The sequence below is a fragment of the Cylas formicarius genome, unplaced genomic scaffold, assembly GCF_029955315.1.
Source record: "Cylas formicarius isolate icCylForm1 unplaced genomic scaffold, icCylForm1.1 PGA_scaffold_16__1_contigs__length_5364039, whole genome shotgun sequence".
Lineage (NCBI taxonomy): Eukaryota > Metazoa > Arthropoda > Insecta > Coleoptera > Brentidae > Cylas > Cylas formicarius.
The window spans coordinates 5,071,320-5,087,757 of NW_026844246.1; positions in this window are offsets into that span (position 1 = coordinate 5,071,320).

The following is a 16,438-nucleotide window of genomic DNA, read 5'->3' on the forward strand; positions in this document are numbered from 1 at the left end:
GAAAAATTTCTGGGCTGAGCTATTAATTAAAAAATATATATTTCAAGCAAAACAATGGCCGTTTCCAGTAGGTAAGTTTCGAACCTACGCTGCCATAGAGAATCTGATTTCTAGTCAGACGCCTTAACGTACAGACCAAGGCTAAATCTGTTTGAAAGTCGAACTATTTCTGGTGATGTGCCATGCGTTGAAATATAAGGCCAATATATTTTTATAAATTTATGTAATCATTCCTAATATTTTATAAAAATTTCTGGGCTGAGCTGTTAATTAAAAAATATATATTTCAAGCAAAACAATGGCCGTTTGCAGTAGGTAGGTTTCGAACCTACGCTGCCATAGAGAATCTGATTTCTAGTCAGACGCCTTAACCGACAGACCAATGCTAAATCTGTATGAAAGTCGAACTATTTCTGGTGATGTGCCTTGCGTTGAAATATAAGGCCATTATATTTTTATAAATTTATATACTCAATCCCCATATCTGAGAAAAATTTCTGGGCTGAGCTGTTAATTCAAAAATATATATTTCAAGCAAAACAATTTCTGTTTGCAGTAGGTAGGTTACGAAACTACGCTGCCATGGAGAATCTGATTTCTGGTCAGACGCCCTTATCGACAGACCAGGGCTAAATCTGTCTGAAAGTAGAACTATTTCTGGTGATCTGCCATTTGAAATATAAGGGCATTATATTGTTTTAAAAGTATGCACTCAATCCCCATAATTGACAAAATTTGCTGGACTGTTCTGCTAATTACAAAAATTATATTTCAAGCAAAACAAATGGTCGTTTGCAGTAGGTAGGATTCGAACCTACGCTGCCATGGAGAATCTGATTTCTAGTCAGACGCCTTAACCGAGAGACCAGGGCTAAATCTGTTTGAAAGTAGAACTATTTCTTTTGATATGCCATTTGAAATATAAGAGCATTATATTGTTCTAAATATATGCGCTCAAACCACATATTCGACAAAATTTTCTGGACTGGGCTGCTAATTACAAAAATTATATTTCAAGCAAAACAAATGGTCGATTGCACTAGGTAGGTTTCGAACCTACGCTGCCATAGAGAATCTGATTTCTAGTCAGAAGCCTTAACCGACAGACCAAGGCTAAATCTGTTTGAAAGTCGAACTATTTCTGATTATGTGCCATGCGTTGAAATATAAGTCCATTATATTTTTATAAATTTATGTACTCAATCCTTATATTTGAGAAATATTTCTGGGCTGAGCTGTTAATTAAATAATATATATTTCAAGCAAAACAATGGCCGTTTGCAGCAGGTAGGTTTCGAACCTACGCTGCCATGGAGAATCTGATTTCTAGTCAGAAGCCTTAACCGACAGACCAAGGCTAAATATGTTTGAAAGTCGAAATATTTTTGGTGATGTGCCATGCGTTGAAATATAAGGCCATTATATTTTTATAAATTTATGTATTGAATCCCCATATTTGAGAAAATCTTCTGGGCTGAGCTGTTAATTAAAAAATATATATTTCAAGCAAAACAATGGCCGTTTGCAGCAGGTAGGTTTCGAAACTAAGCTGCCATGGAGAATCTGATTTCTAGTCAGAAGCCTTAACCGACAAACCAAGGCTATATCTGTTTGAAAGTCGAACTATTTCTGGTGATGTGCCATGCGTTGAAATATAAGGCTATTATATTTTTATAAATTTATGTATTGAATCAACATATTTGAGAAAAATTTCTGGGCTGAGCTGTTAATTAAAAAATATATATTTCAAGCAAAACAATGGCCGTTTGCAGCATATTGGTTTCGAACCTACGCTGCCATGGAGAATCTGATTTCTAGTCAGAAGCCTTAACCGACAGACCAAGGCTAAATCTGTTTGAAAGTCGAACTATTTCTGATTATGTGCCATGCGTTGAAATATAAGTCCACTATATTTTTATAAATTTATGTACTCAATCCTTATATTTGAGAAAAATTTCTGGGCTGAGCTGTTAATTAAAAAATATATATATCAAGCAAAACAATGGCCGTTTGCAGTAGGTAGGTTTCGAACCTACCCTGCCATAGAGAATCTGATTTCTAGTCAGACTCCTTAACCGACAGACCAAGGCTAAATCTGTTTGAAAGTCGAACTATTTCTGGTGATGTGCCATGCTTTGAAATATAGGTCCATTATATTTTTATAAATTTATGTACTCAATCCTTATATTTGAGAAAATTTTCTGGGCTCAAGCAAAACAATGGCCGTTTGCAGTAGGTAGGTTTCGAACCTACCCTGCCACAGAGAATCTGATTTCTAGTCAGACGCCTTAACCGACAGACCAAGGCTAAATCTGTATGAAAGTCGAACTATTTCTGGTGATGTGCCTTGCGTTGAAATATAAGGCCATTATATTTTTATAAATTTATGTACTCAATCCCCATATCTGAGAAAAATTTCTGGGCTGAGCTGTTAATTAAAAAATATATATTTCAAGCAAAACAATGGCCGTGTGCAGCATATAAGTTTCGAACCTACGCTGCCATGGAGAATCTGATTTCTAGTCAGAAGCATTAACCGACAGACCAAGGCTAAATCTGTTTGAAAGTCGAACTATTTCTGGTGATGTGCCATGCGTTGAAATATAAGGCCATTATATTTTTATAAATTTATGTATTGAATCCCCATATTTGAGAAAAATTTCTGGGCTGAGCTGTTAATTAAAGAATATATATTTCAAGTAAAACAATGGCCGTTTGCAGCAGGTAGGTTTCGAACCTACGCTGCTATGGAGAATCTGATTTCTAGTCAGACGCCTTAACCGACAGACCAATGCTAAATCTCTATGAAAGTCGAACTATTTCTGGTGATGTGCCTTGCGTTGAAATATAAGGCCATTATATTTTTATAAATTTATATACTCAATCCCCATATCTGAGAAAAATTTCTGGGCTGAGCTGTTAATTCAAAAATATATATTTCAAGCAAAATAATTTCTGTTTGCAGTAGGTAGGTTACGAAACTACGCTGCCATGGAGAATCTGATTTCTGGTCAGACGCCCTTATCGACAGACCAGGGCTAAATCTGTCTGAAAGTAGAACTATTTCTGGTAATCTGCCATTTGAAATATAAGGGCATTATATTGTTTTAAAAGTATGCACTCAATCCCCATAATTGACAAAATTTGTTGGACTGTTCTGCTAATTACAAAAATTATATTTCAAGCAAAACAAATGGTCGTTTGCAGTAGGTAGGATTCGAACCTACGCTGCCATGGAGAATCTGATTTCTAGTCAGACGCCTTAACCGAGAGACCAGGGCTAAATCTGTTTGAAAGTAGAACTATTTCTTTTGATATGCCATTTGAAATATAAGAGCATTATATTGTTCTAAATATATGCGCTCAAACCACATATTCGACAAAATTTTCTGGACTGGGCTGCTAATTACAAAAATTATATTTCAAGCAAAACAAATGGTCGTTTGCACTAGGTAGGTTTCGAACCTACGCTGCCATAGAGAATCTCATTTCTAGTCAGAAGCCTTAACCGACAGACCAAGGCTAAATCTGTTTGAAAGTCGAACTATTTCTGATTATGTGCCATGCGTTGAAATATAAGTCCATTATATTTTTATAAATTTATGTACTCAATCCTTATATTTGAGAAATATTTCTGGGCTGAGCTGTTAATTAAATAATATATATTTCAAGCAAAATAATGGCCGTTGGCAGCAGGTAGGTTTCGAACCTACGCTGCCATGGAGAATCTGATTTCTAGTCAGAAGCCTTAACCGACAGACCAAGGCTAAATCTGTTTGAAAGTCGAAATATTTTTGGTGATGTGCCATGCGTTGAAATATAAGGCCATTATATTTTTATAAATTTATGTATTGAATCCCCATATTTGAGAAAAACTTCTGGGCTGAGCTGTTAATTAAAAAATATATATTTCAAGCAAAACAATGGCTGTTTGCAGCAGGTAGGTTTCGAACCTACGCTGCCATAGAGAATCTGATTTCTAGTCAGAAGCCTTAACCGACAAACCAAGGCTATATCTGTTTGAAAGTCGAACTATTTCTGGTGATGTGCCATGCGTTGAAATATAAGGCTATTATATTTTTATAAATTTATGTATTGAATCAACATATTTGAGAAAAATTTCTGGGCTGAGCTGTTAATTAAAAAATATATATTTCAAGCAAAACAATGGCCGTTTGCAGCATATAGGTTTCGAACCTACGCTGCCATGGAGAATCTGATTTCTAGTCAGAAGCCTTAACCGACAGACGAAGGCAAAATCTGTTTGAAAGTCGAACTATTTCTGATTATGTGCCATGCGTTGAAATAAAGTCCATTATATTTTTATAAATTTATGTACTCAATCCTTATATTTGAGAAAAATTTCTGAACTGAGCTGTTAATTAAAAAATATATATTTCAAGCAAAACCATGGCCGTTCGCAGTAGGTAGGTATCGAACCTACGCTGCCATGGAGAATCTGATTTCTAGTCCGACGCCTTAACCGACAGACCAAGGGTAATTCTGTTTGAAAGTTTAACTATTTCTGATTATGTGCCATGCGTTGAAATATAAGTCCGTTATATTTTTATAAATTTATGTACTCAATCCTTATATTTGAGAAAAATTTCTGGGCTGAGCTGTTAATTAAAAAATATATATATCAAGCAAAACAATGGCCGTTTGCAGTAGGTAGGTTTCGAACCTACCCTGCCATAGAGAATCTGATTTCTAGTCAGACGCCTTAACCGACAGACCAAGGCTAATTCTGTTTGAAAGTCGAACTATTTCTGGTGATGTGCCTTGCGTTGAAATATAAGGCCATTATATTTTTATAAATTTATGTACTCAATCCCCATATCTGAGAAAAATTTCTGGGCTGAGCTGTTAATTAAAAAATATATATTTCAAGCAAAACAATGGCCGTGTGCAGCATATAAGTTTCGAACCTACGCTGCCATGGAGAATCTGATTTCTAGTCAGAAGCATTAACCGACAGACCAAGGCTAAATCTGTTTGAAAGTCGAACTATTTCTGGTGATGTGCCATGCGTTGAAATATAAGGCCATTATATTTTTATAAATTTATGTATTGAATCCCCATATTTGAGAAAAATTTCTGGGCTGAGCTGTTAATTAAAAAATATATATTTCAAGCAAAACAATGGCCGTTTGCAGCAGGTAGGCTTCGAACCTACGCTGCTATGGAGAATCTGATTTCCAGTCAGAAGCCTTAACCGACAGACCAAGGCTAAATCTGTTTGAAAGTGGAACTATTTCTGGTGATGTGCCATGCGTTGAAATATAGGTCCATTATATTTTTGTAAATTTATGTACTCAATCCTTATATTTGAGAAAAATTTCTGGGCTGAGCTGTTAATTAAAAAATATATATTTCAAGCAAAACAATGGCCGTTTGCAGCAGGTAGGTTTCGAACCTACGCTGTCATGGAGAATCTGATTTCTAGTCAGAAGCATTAACCGACAGACCAAGGCTAAATCTGTTTGAAAGTCGGACTATTTCTGGTGATGTGCCATGCGTTGAAATATAAGGCCATTATATTTCTATAAATTTATGTATTGAATCCCCATATTTGAGAAAAATTTCTGGGCTGAGCTGTTAATTAAAAAATATATATTTCAAGCAAAACAATCTCCGTTTGCAGCAGGTAGGTTTCGAACCTACGCTGCCATGGAGAATCTGATTTCTAGTCAGAAGCCTTAACCGACAGACCAAGGCTAAACCTGTTTGAAAGTCGAAATATTTCTGGTGATGTGCCATGCGTTGAAATATAAGGCTATTATATTTTTATAAATTTATGTATTGGATCCCCATTTTTGAGAAAAATTTCTGGGCCGAGTTGTTAATTAAAAAATATATATTTCAAGCAAAACAATGGCCGTTTGCAGCAGGTAGGTTTCGAACCTACGCTGCCATTAAGAATATGATTTCTAGTCAGAAGCCTTAACCGACAGACCAAGGCTAAATCTGTTTGAAAGTCGAACTATTTCTGGTGATGTGCCATGCGTTGAAATATAAGGCCATTATATTTTTATAAATTTATGTATTGAATCCCCATATTTGAGAAAAATTTCTGGGCTGAGCTGTTAATTAAAAAATATATATTTCAAGCAAAACCATGGCCGTTCGCAGTAGGTAGGTATCGAACCTACGATGCCTTGGAGAATCGGATTTCTAGTCAGACGCCTTAACCGACAGACCAAGGCTAAATCTGTTTGAAAGTTTAACTATTTCTGATTATGTGGAATGCGTTGAAATATAAGTCCATTATATTTTTATAAATTTATGTACTCAATCCTTATATTTGAGAAAAATTTCTGGGCTGAGCTGTTAATTAAAAAATGTATATTTCATGCAAAACAATGGCCGTTTGCAGTAGGTAGGTTTCGAAAATACGCTGCCATAGAGAATCTGATTTCTAGTCAGACGCCTTAACCGACAGACCAAGGCTAAATCTATATTGAAAGTCGAACTATTTCTGGTGATGTGCCTTGCGTTGAGATATAAGGCCATTATATTTTTATAAATTTACGTACTCAATCCCCATATCTGAGAAAAATTTCTGGGCTGAGCTGTTAATTAAAAAATATATATTTCAAGCAAAACAATGGCCGTTTGCAGCAAGTAGGATTCGTACCTACGCTGCTATGGAGAATCTGATTTCTAGTCAGAAGCCTTAGCCGACAGACCAAGGCTAAATCTGTTTGAAAGTCGAACTATTTCTGGTGATGTGCCATGCGTGGAAATATAAGGCCATTATATTTTTATAAATTTATGTATTGAATCCCCATATTTGAGAAAAATTTCTGGGCTGAGCTGTTAATTAAAAAATATATATTTCAAGCAAAACAATGGCCGTTTCCAGTAGGTAAGTTTCGAACCTACGCTGCCATAGAGAATCTGATTTCTAGTCAGACGCCTTAACCTTCAGACCAAGGCTAAATCTGTTTGAAAGTCGAACTATTTCTGGTGATGTGCCATGCGTTGAAATATAAGGCCAATATATTTTTATAAATTTATGTAATCATTAGTAATATTTTATAAAAATTTCTGGGCTGAGCTGTTAATTAAAAAATATATATTTCAAGCAAAACAATGGCCGTTTGCAGCAGGTAGGATTCGAACTTACGCTGCTATGGAGAATCTGATTTCTAGTCAGAAGCCTTAGCCGACAGACCAAGGCTAAATCTGTTTGAAAGTCGAACTATTTCTGGTGATGTGCCATGCGTTGAAATATAAGGCCATTATATTTTTATAAATTTATGTATTGAATCCCCATATTTGAGAAAAATTTCTGGGCTGAGCTGTTAATTAAAAAAAATATATTTCAAGCAAAACAATGGCCGTTTCCAGTAGGTAGGTTTCGAACCTACGCTGCCATAGAGAATCTGATTTCTAGTCAGACGCCTTAACCGACAGACCAAGGCTAAATCTGTTTGAAATGCGTTGAAATATAAGGCTATTATATTTTTATAAATTTATGTACACAATCCCCATATCTGAGAAAAATTTCTGGGCTGAGTGTTAATTAAAAAATATATATTTCAAGCAAAATAATGGCCGTTTGCAGTAGGTAGGTTTCGAACCTACGCTGCCATGGAGAATCTGATTTCTAGTCAGACGCCTTAACCGACAGACCAAGGCTAAATCTGTTTGAAAGTCGAACTATTTCTGGTGATGTGCCAGGCGATGAAATATAAGTCCATTCTCTTTTTATAAATTTATGTACTCAATACCCATATTTGGGAAAAATTTCTGGGCTGAGCTGTTAATTAAAAAATATGTATTTCAAGCAAAACAATGGCCGTTTGCAGTAGGTAGGTTTCGAACCTACGCTGCCATGGAGAATCTGATTTCTAGTCAGACGCCTTAACCGACAGACCAAGGCTAAATCTGTTTGAAAGTGGAACTATTTCTGGTGATATGCCATTTGAAATATAAGAGCATTATATTGTTCTAAATGTATGCACTCAATCCCCATATTCGACAAAATTTTCTGGACTGGGCTGCTAATTACAAAAATTATATTTCAAGCAAAACAAATGGTCGTTTGCACTAGGTAAGTTTCGAACCTACGCTGCCATGGAGAATCTGATTTCTAGTCAGACACCTTAACCGACAGACCAAGGCTAAATCTGTTTGAAAGTCGAACTATTTCTGGTGATGTGCCTTGCGTTGAAATATAAGGCCATTATATTTTTATAAATTTATGTACTCAATCCCCATATTTGAGAAAAATTTCTGGGCTGAGCTGTTAATTAAAAAATATATATTTCAAGCAAAACAATGGCCGTTTGCAGTAGGTAGGTTTTGAACCTACGCTGAAATAGAGAATCTGGTTTCTAGTCAGACGCCTTAACCTACAGACCAAGGCTAAATCTGTTTGAAAGTAGAAATATTTCTGGTATATAAAACCATTATATTTTTATAAATTTATGCACTCAACCCCATATTTGAGAAAAATTTCTGAGCTGAGCTGTTAATTAAAAAATATATATTTTATGCAAAACAATGGCCGTTTGCAGGAGGTAGGTTTCGAACTTACGATGCCATAGAGAATCTGATTTCTAGTCAGACTCCTTAACCGACAAACCAAGGCTTAATCTGTTTGAAAGTCGAACTTTTTCTGGTGATGTGCCATGCGTTGAAATATAAGTCCATTATATTTTTATAAATTTATGTACTCAATCCCAATATTTGAGAAAAATTTCTGGGCTGAGCTGTTAATTAAAAAATATATATTTCAAGCAAAACAATGGTCGTTTGCAGCAGGTAGGTTTCGAACCTACGCTGCCATGGAGAATCTGATTTCTAGTCAGACGCCTTAACGGGCAGACCAAAGCTAAATCGGTTTGACAGTAGAACTATTTCTGGTGATGTGCCATTTGAAATATAATTGCATTATATTGTTATAAATTTATGCACTCAATCCCCATAATTGACAAAATTTTTTTGGCTGAGCTGCTAATTACAAAAATTATGTTTAAAGAAACAATGGTCGTTTGCAGCAGGTAGGTTTCGAACCTACGCTGCCATGGAGAATCTGATTTCTAGTCAGACGCCTTAACGGGCAGACCAAAGCTAAATCGGTTTGACAGTAGAACTATTTCTGGTGATGTGCCATTTGAAATATAAGGGCATTATATTGTTATAAATTTATGCACTCAATCCCCATAATTGACAAAATTTTCTTGGCTGAGCTGCTAATTACAAAAATTATATTTCAAGCAAAACAATGGTCGTTTGCAGCAGGTAGGTTTCGAACCTACGCTGCCATGGAGAATCTGATTTCTAGTCAGACGCCTTAACGGGCAGACCAAAGCTAAATCGGTTTGACAGTAGAACTATTTCTGGTGATGTGCCATTTGAAATATAAGGGCATTATATTGTTATAAATTTATGCACTCAATCCCCATAATTGACAAAATTTTCTTCTCTGACCTGCTAATTACAAGAATTATATTTCAAGCAAAACAATGGTCGTTTGCAGCAGGTAGGTTTCGAACCTACGCTGCCATGGAGAATCTGATTTCTAGTCAGACGCCTTAACCGGCAGACCAGGGCTAAATCTCAGTGAAAGTAGAACTATTTCTGGTGATATGCAATTTGAAATATAAGGGCATTACATTGTTTTAAATTTATGAACTCAATCCGCATAATTGACAAAATTTTCTGGGCTAAGCTGTTATTTACAAAAATTATGTTTCAAGCAAAAGAATTTTCGTTTGCAGCAGGTAGGTTTCGAACTTACGCTGCCATAGAGAATCTGATTTCTAGTCAGACGCCTTAACCGACAGACCAAGGCTTAATCTGTTTGAAAGTCGAACTTTTTCTGGTGATGTGCCATGCGTTGAAATGTAAGTCCATTATATTTTTATAAATTTATGTACTCAATCTCAATATTTGAGAAAAATTTGGGGGCTGGGCTTTTAATTAAAAAATATATATTTCAAGCAAAAAAATGGCCGCTTGCAGTAGGTAGGTTTCGAACCTACGCTGCCATGGAGAATCTGATTTTTAGCCAGACGCCTTCACCGACAAACCAGGGCTTAATCTGTTTGAAAGTAGCACTATATCTCGTGATGTGCCATTTGAAATATAGGGGCATTGTATTATTTTAAATTTATGAACTCAATCCCCATAATAGACAAAATTTTCTGGGATAAGCTGCTATTTACAAAAATTATGTTTCAAGCAAAACAATATTCGTTTGCAGTAGGTAGGTTTCGAAACTATGCTGATAGAGAATCTGATTTCTAGTCAGACGCCCTAACCGTCAGACCAAGGCTAAATCTGTTTGAAAGTCGAACGATTTTTGGTGATGTGCTATGCGTTGAAATATAAGTCCATTATATTTTTATAAATTTATGGACTCAATCCTTATATTTGAGAAAAATTTCTGGGCTGAGCTGTTAATTAAAAAATAAATATTTCAAGTAAAACAATCGCCGTTTGCAGTAGGTAGGTTTCGAACCTACGCTGCCATGGAGAATCTGATTTCTAGTCAGACGCCTTAACCGACAGAACAAGGCTAAATCTGTTTGAAAGTCGAACTATTTCTGGTGATGTGCCATGCGTTGAAATATAAGTCCATTATATTTTTATAAATTTATGGACTCAATCCTTATATTTGAGAAAAATTTCTGGGCTGAGCTGTTAATTAAAAAATAAATATTTCAAGTAAAACAATGGCCGTTTGCAGTAGGTAGGTATCGAACCTACGCTGCCATGGAGAATCTGATTTCTAGTCAGACGCTTTAACCGACAGACCAAGGCTAAATCTGTTTGAAAGTCGAACTATTTCTGGTAATGTGCCATGAATTGAAATATAAGTCCAGTATATTTTTATAAATTTATGTACTCAATCCCCACATTTGAGAAAAATTTCTGAGCTGACCTGTTAATTAAAAAATATATATTTCAAGCAAAACAATGGCCGTTTGCAGTAGGTAGGTTTCGAACCTACGCTGCCATAGAGAATCTGATTTCTAGTCAGACGCCTTAACCGACAGGCCAGGGCTAAATCTGTTTGAAAGTAGGACTATTTCTGGTGATGTGCCATTTGAAATATAAGGGCATATGTATGCATATTGTTTTAAATTTATGCACTCAATCCCCATAATTGACAAAATTTTCTGGGCTGAGCTGCTAATTACAAAAATTATATTTCAAGCAAAATAATGGCCGTTTGCAGTTGGTAGGTTTCGAACCTACGCTGCCATGGAGAATCTGATTTTTAGTCAGACGCCTTAACCGACAGACCAAGGCTAAATCTGTTTGAAAGTCGAACTATTTCTGGTGATGTTCCATGCGTTGAAATATAAGTCCATTATATTTTTATAAATTTACGTATTCAATCCCCATATTTGAGAAAAATTTCTTGGCTGAGCTGTTAATTAAAAAATATATATTTCAAGCAAAACAATGGCCGTTTGCAGTAGGTAGGTTTCGAACCTACGCTGCCATAGTGAATCTGATTTCTAGTCAGACGCCTTAACCGACAGACCAAGGCTAAATCTGTTTGAAAGTCGGACTATTTCTGTTGTTGTGCCATGCGTTGAAATATAAGGCCATTATATTTTTATAAATTTATGTACTCAATCCCCACATTTGAGAAAAATTTCTGAGCTGACCTGTTAATTAAAAAATATATATTTCAAGCAAAACAATGGCCGTTTGCAGTAGGTAGGTTTCGAACCTACGCTGCCATAGAGAATCTGATTTCTAGTCAGACGCCTTAACCGACAGACCAGGGCTAAATCTGTTTGAAAGTAGGACTATTTCTGGTGATGTGCCATTTGAAATATAAGGGCATATGTATGCATATTGTTTTAAATTTATGCACTCAATCCCCATAATTGACAAAATTTTCTGGGCTGAGCTGCTAATTACAAAAATTATATTTCAAGCAAAATAATGGCCGTTTGCAGTTGGTAGGTTTCGAACCTACGCTGCCATGGAGAATCTGATTTTTAGTCAGACGCCTTAACCGACAGACCAAGGCTTAATCTGTTTGAAAGTCGAACTTTTTCTGGTGATGTGATATGCGTTGAAATGTAAGTCCATTATATTTTTATAAATTTATGTACTCAATCTCAATATTTGAGAAAAATTTCTGGGCTGGGCTGTTAATTAAAAAATATATATTTCAAGCAAAAAAAATGGCCGCTTGCAGTAGGTTGGTTTCGAACCTACGCTGCCATGGAGAATCTGATTTTTAGCCAGACGCCTTCACCGACAAACCAGGGCTTAATCTGTTTGAAAGTAGCACTATATCTCGTGATGTGCCATTTGAAATATAGGGGCATTGTATTATTTTAAATTTATGAACTCAATCCCCATAATAGACAAAATTTTCTGGGATAAGCTGCTATTTACAAAAATTATGTTTCAAGCAAAACAATATTCGTTTGCAGTAGGTAGGTTTCGAAACTATGCTGATAGAGAATCTGATTTCTAGTCAGACGCCCTAACCGTCAGACCAAGGCTAAATCTGTTTGAAAGTCGAACGATTTTTGGTGATGTGCTATGCGTTGAAATATAAGTCCATTATATTTTTATAAATTTATGGACTCAATCCTTATATTTGAGAAAAATTTCTGGGCTGAGCTGTTAATTAAAAAATAAATATTTCAAGTAAAACAATCGCCGTTTGCAGTAGGTAGGTTTCGAACCTACGCTGCCATGGAGAATCTGATTTCTAGTCAGACGCCTTAACCGACAGAACAAGGCTAAATCTGTTTGAAAGTCGAACTATTTCTGGTGATGTGCCATGCGTTGATATATAAGTCCATTATATTTTTATAAATTTATTTACTCAATCCTTATATCTGAGAAAAATTTCTGGGCTGAGCTGTTAATTAAAAAATAAATATTTCAAGTAAAACAATGGCCGTTTGCAGTAGGTAGGTATCGAACCTACGCTGCCATGGAGAATCTGATTTCTAGTCAGACGCTTTAACCGACAGACCAAGGCTAAATCTGTTTGAAAGTCGAACTATTTCTGGTAATGTGCCATGAATTGAAATATAAGTCCAGTATATTTTTATAAATTTATGTACTCAATCCCCACATTTGAGAAAAATTTCTGAGCTGACCTGTTAATTAAAAAATATATATTTCAAGCAAAACAATGGCCGTTTGCAGTAGGTAGGTTTCGAACCTACGCTGCCATAGAGAATCTGATTTCTAGTCAGACGCCTTAACCGACAGACCAGGGCTAAATCTGTTTGAAAGTAGGACTATTTCTGGTGATGTGCCATTTGAAATATAAGGGCATATGTATGCATATTGTTTTAAATTTATGCACTCAATCCCCATAATTGACAAAATTTTCTGGGCTGAGCTGCTAATTACAAAAATTATATTTCAAGCAAAATAATGGCCGTTTGCAGTTGGTAGGTTTCGAACCTACGCTGCCATGGAGAATCTGATTTTTAGTCAGACGCCTTAACCGACAGACCAAGGCTAAATCTGTTTGAAAGTCGAACTATTTCTGGTGATGTTCCATGCGTTGAAATATAAGTCCATTATATTTTTATAAATTTACGTATTCAATCCCCATATTTGAGAAAAATTTCTTGGCTGAGCTGTTAATTAAAAAATATATATTTCAAGCAAAACAATGGCCGTTTGCAGTAGGTAGGTTTCGAACCTACGCTGCCATAGTGAATCTGATTTCTAGTCAGACGCCTTAACCGACAGACCAAGGCTAAATCTGTTTGAAAGTCGAAATATTTTTGGTGATGTGCCATGCGTTGAAATATAAGGCCATTATATTTTTATAAATTTATGTATTGAATCCCCATATTTGAGAAAATCTTCTGGGCTGAGCTGTTAATTAAAAAATATATATTTCAAGCAAAACAATGGCCGTTTGCAGCAGGTAGGTTTCGAAACTACGCTGCCATGGAGAATCTGATTTCTAGTCAGAAGCCTTAACCGACAAACCAAGGCTATATCTGTTTGAAAGTCGAACTATTTCTGGTGATGTGCCATGCGTTGAAATATAAGGCTATTATATTTTTAAAAATTTATGTATTGAATCAACATATTTGAGAAAAATTTCTGGGCTGAGCTGTTAATTAAAAAATATATATTTCAAGCAAAACAATGGCCGTTTGCAGCATATTGGTTTCGAACCTACGCTGCCATGGAGAATCTGATTTCTAGTCAGAAGCCTTAACCGACAGACCAAGGCTAAATCTGTTTGAAAGTCGAACTATTTCTGATTATGTGCCATGCGTTGAAATATAAGTCCACTATATTTTTATAAATTTATGTACTCAATCCTTATATTTGAGAAAAATTTCTGGGCTGAGCTGTTAATTAAAAAATATATATATCAAGCAAAACAATGGCCGTTTGCAGTAGGTAGGTTTCGAACCTACCCTGCCATAGAGAATCTGATTTCTAGTCAGACTCCTTAACCGACAGACCAAGGCTAAATCTGTTTGAAAGTCGAACTATTTCTGGTGATGTGCCATGCTTTGAAATATAGGTCCATTATATTTTTATAAATTTATGTACTCAATCCTTATATTTGAGAAAATTTTCTGGGCTCAAGCAAAACAATGGCCGTTTGCAGTAGGTAGGTTTCGAACCTACCCTGCCATAGAGAATCTGATTTCTAGTCAGACGCCTTAACCGACAGACCAAGGCTAAATCTGTATGAAAGTCGAACTATTTCTGGTGATGTGCCTTGCGTTGAAATATAAGGCCATTATATTTTTATAAATTTATGTACTCAATCCCCATATCTGAGAAAAATTTCTGGGCTGAGCTGTTAATTAAAAAATATATATTTCAAGCAAAACAATGGCCGTGTGCAGCATATAAGTTTCGAACCTACGCTGCCATGGAGAATCTGATTTCTAGTCAGAAGCATTAACCGACAGACCAAGGCTAAATCTGTTTGAAAGTCGAACTATTTCTGGTGATGTGCCTTGCGTTGAAATATAAGGCCATTATATTTTTATAAATTTATGTACTCAATCCCCATATCTGAGAAAAATTTCTGGGCTGAGCTGTTAATTAAAAAATATATATTTCAAGCAAAACAATGGCCGTGTGCAGCATATAAGTTTCGAACCTACGCTGCCATGGAGAATCTGATTTCTAGTCAGAAGCATTAACCGACAGACCAAGGCTAAATCTGTTTGAAAGTCGAACTATTTCTGGTGATGTGCCATGCGTTGAAATATAAGGCCATTATATTTTTATAAATTTACGTATTCAATCCCCATATTTGAGAAAAATTTCTTGGCTGAGCTGTTAATTAAAAAATATATATTTCAAGCAAAACAATGGCCGTTTGCAGTAGGTAGGTTTCGAACCTACGCTGCCATAGTGAATCTGATTTCTAGTCAGACGCCTTAACCGACAGACCAAGGCTAAATCTGTTTGAAAGTCGGACTATTTCTGTTGTTGTGCCATGCGTTGAAATATAAGGCCATTATATTTTTATAAATTTATGTACTCAATCCCCACATTTGAGAAAAATTTCTGAGCTGACCTGTTAATTAAAAAATATATATTTCAAGCAAAACAATGGCCGTTTGCAGTAGGTAGGTTTCGAACCTACGCTGCCATGGAGAATCTGATTTCTAGTCAGAAGCCTTAACCGACAGACCAAGGCTAAATCTGTTTGAAAGTCGAAATATTTTTGGTGATGTGCCATGCGTTGAAATATAAGGCCATTATATTTTTATAAATTTATGTATTGAATCCCCATATTTGAGAAAATCTTCTGGGCTGAGCTGTTAATTAAAAAATATATATTTCAAGCAAAACAATGGCCGTTTGCAGCAGGTAGGTTTCGAAACTACGCTGCCATGGAGAATCTGATTTCTAGTCAGAAGCCTTAACCGACAAACCAAGGCTATATCTGTTTGAAAGTCGAACTATTTCTGGTGATGTGCCATGCGTTGAAATATAAGGCTATTATATTTTTATAAATTTATGTATTGAATCAACATATTTGAGAAAAATTTCTGGGCTGAGCTGTTAATTAAAAAATATATATATCAAGCAAAACAATGGCCGTTTGCAGTAGGTAGGTTTCGAACCTACCCTGCCATAGAGAATCTGATTTCTAGTCAGACGCCTTAACCGACAGACCAAGGCTAAATCTGTATGAAAGTCGAACTATTTCTGGTGATGTGCCTTGCGTTGAAATATAAGGCCATTATATTTTTATAAATTTATGTACTCAATCCCCATATCTGAGAAAAATTTCTGGGCTGAGCTGTTAATTAAAAAATATATATTTCAAGCAAAACAATGGCCGTGTGCAGCATATTAGTTTCGAACCTACGCTGCCATGGAGAATCTGATTTCTAGTCAGACGCCTCAACCTTCAGACCAAGGCTAAATCTGTTTGAAAGTCGAACTATTTCTGGTGATGTGCCATGCGTTGAAATATAAGGCCAATATATTT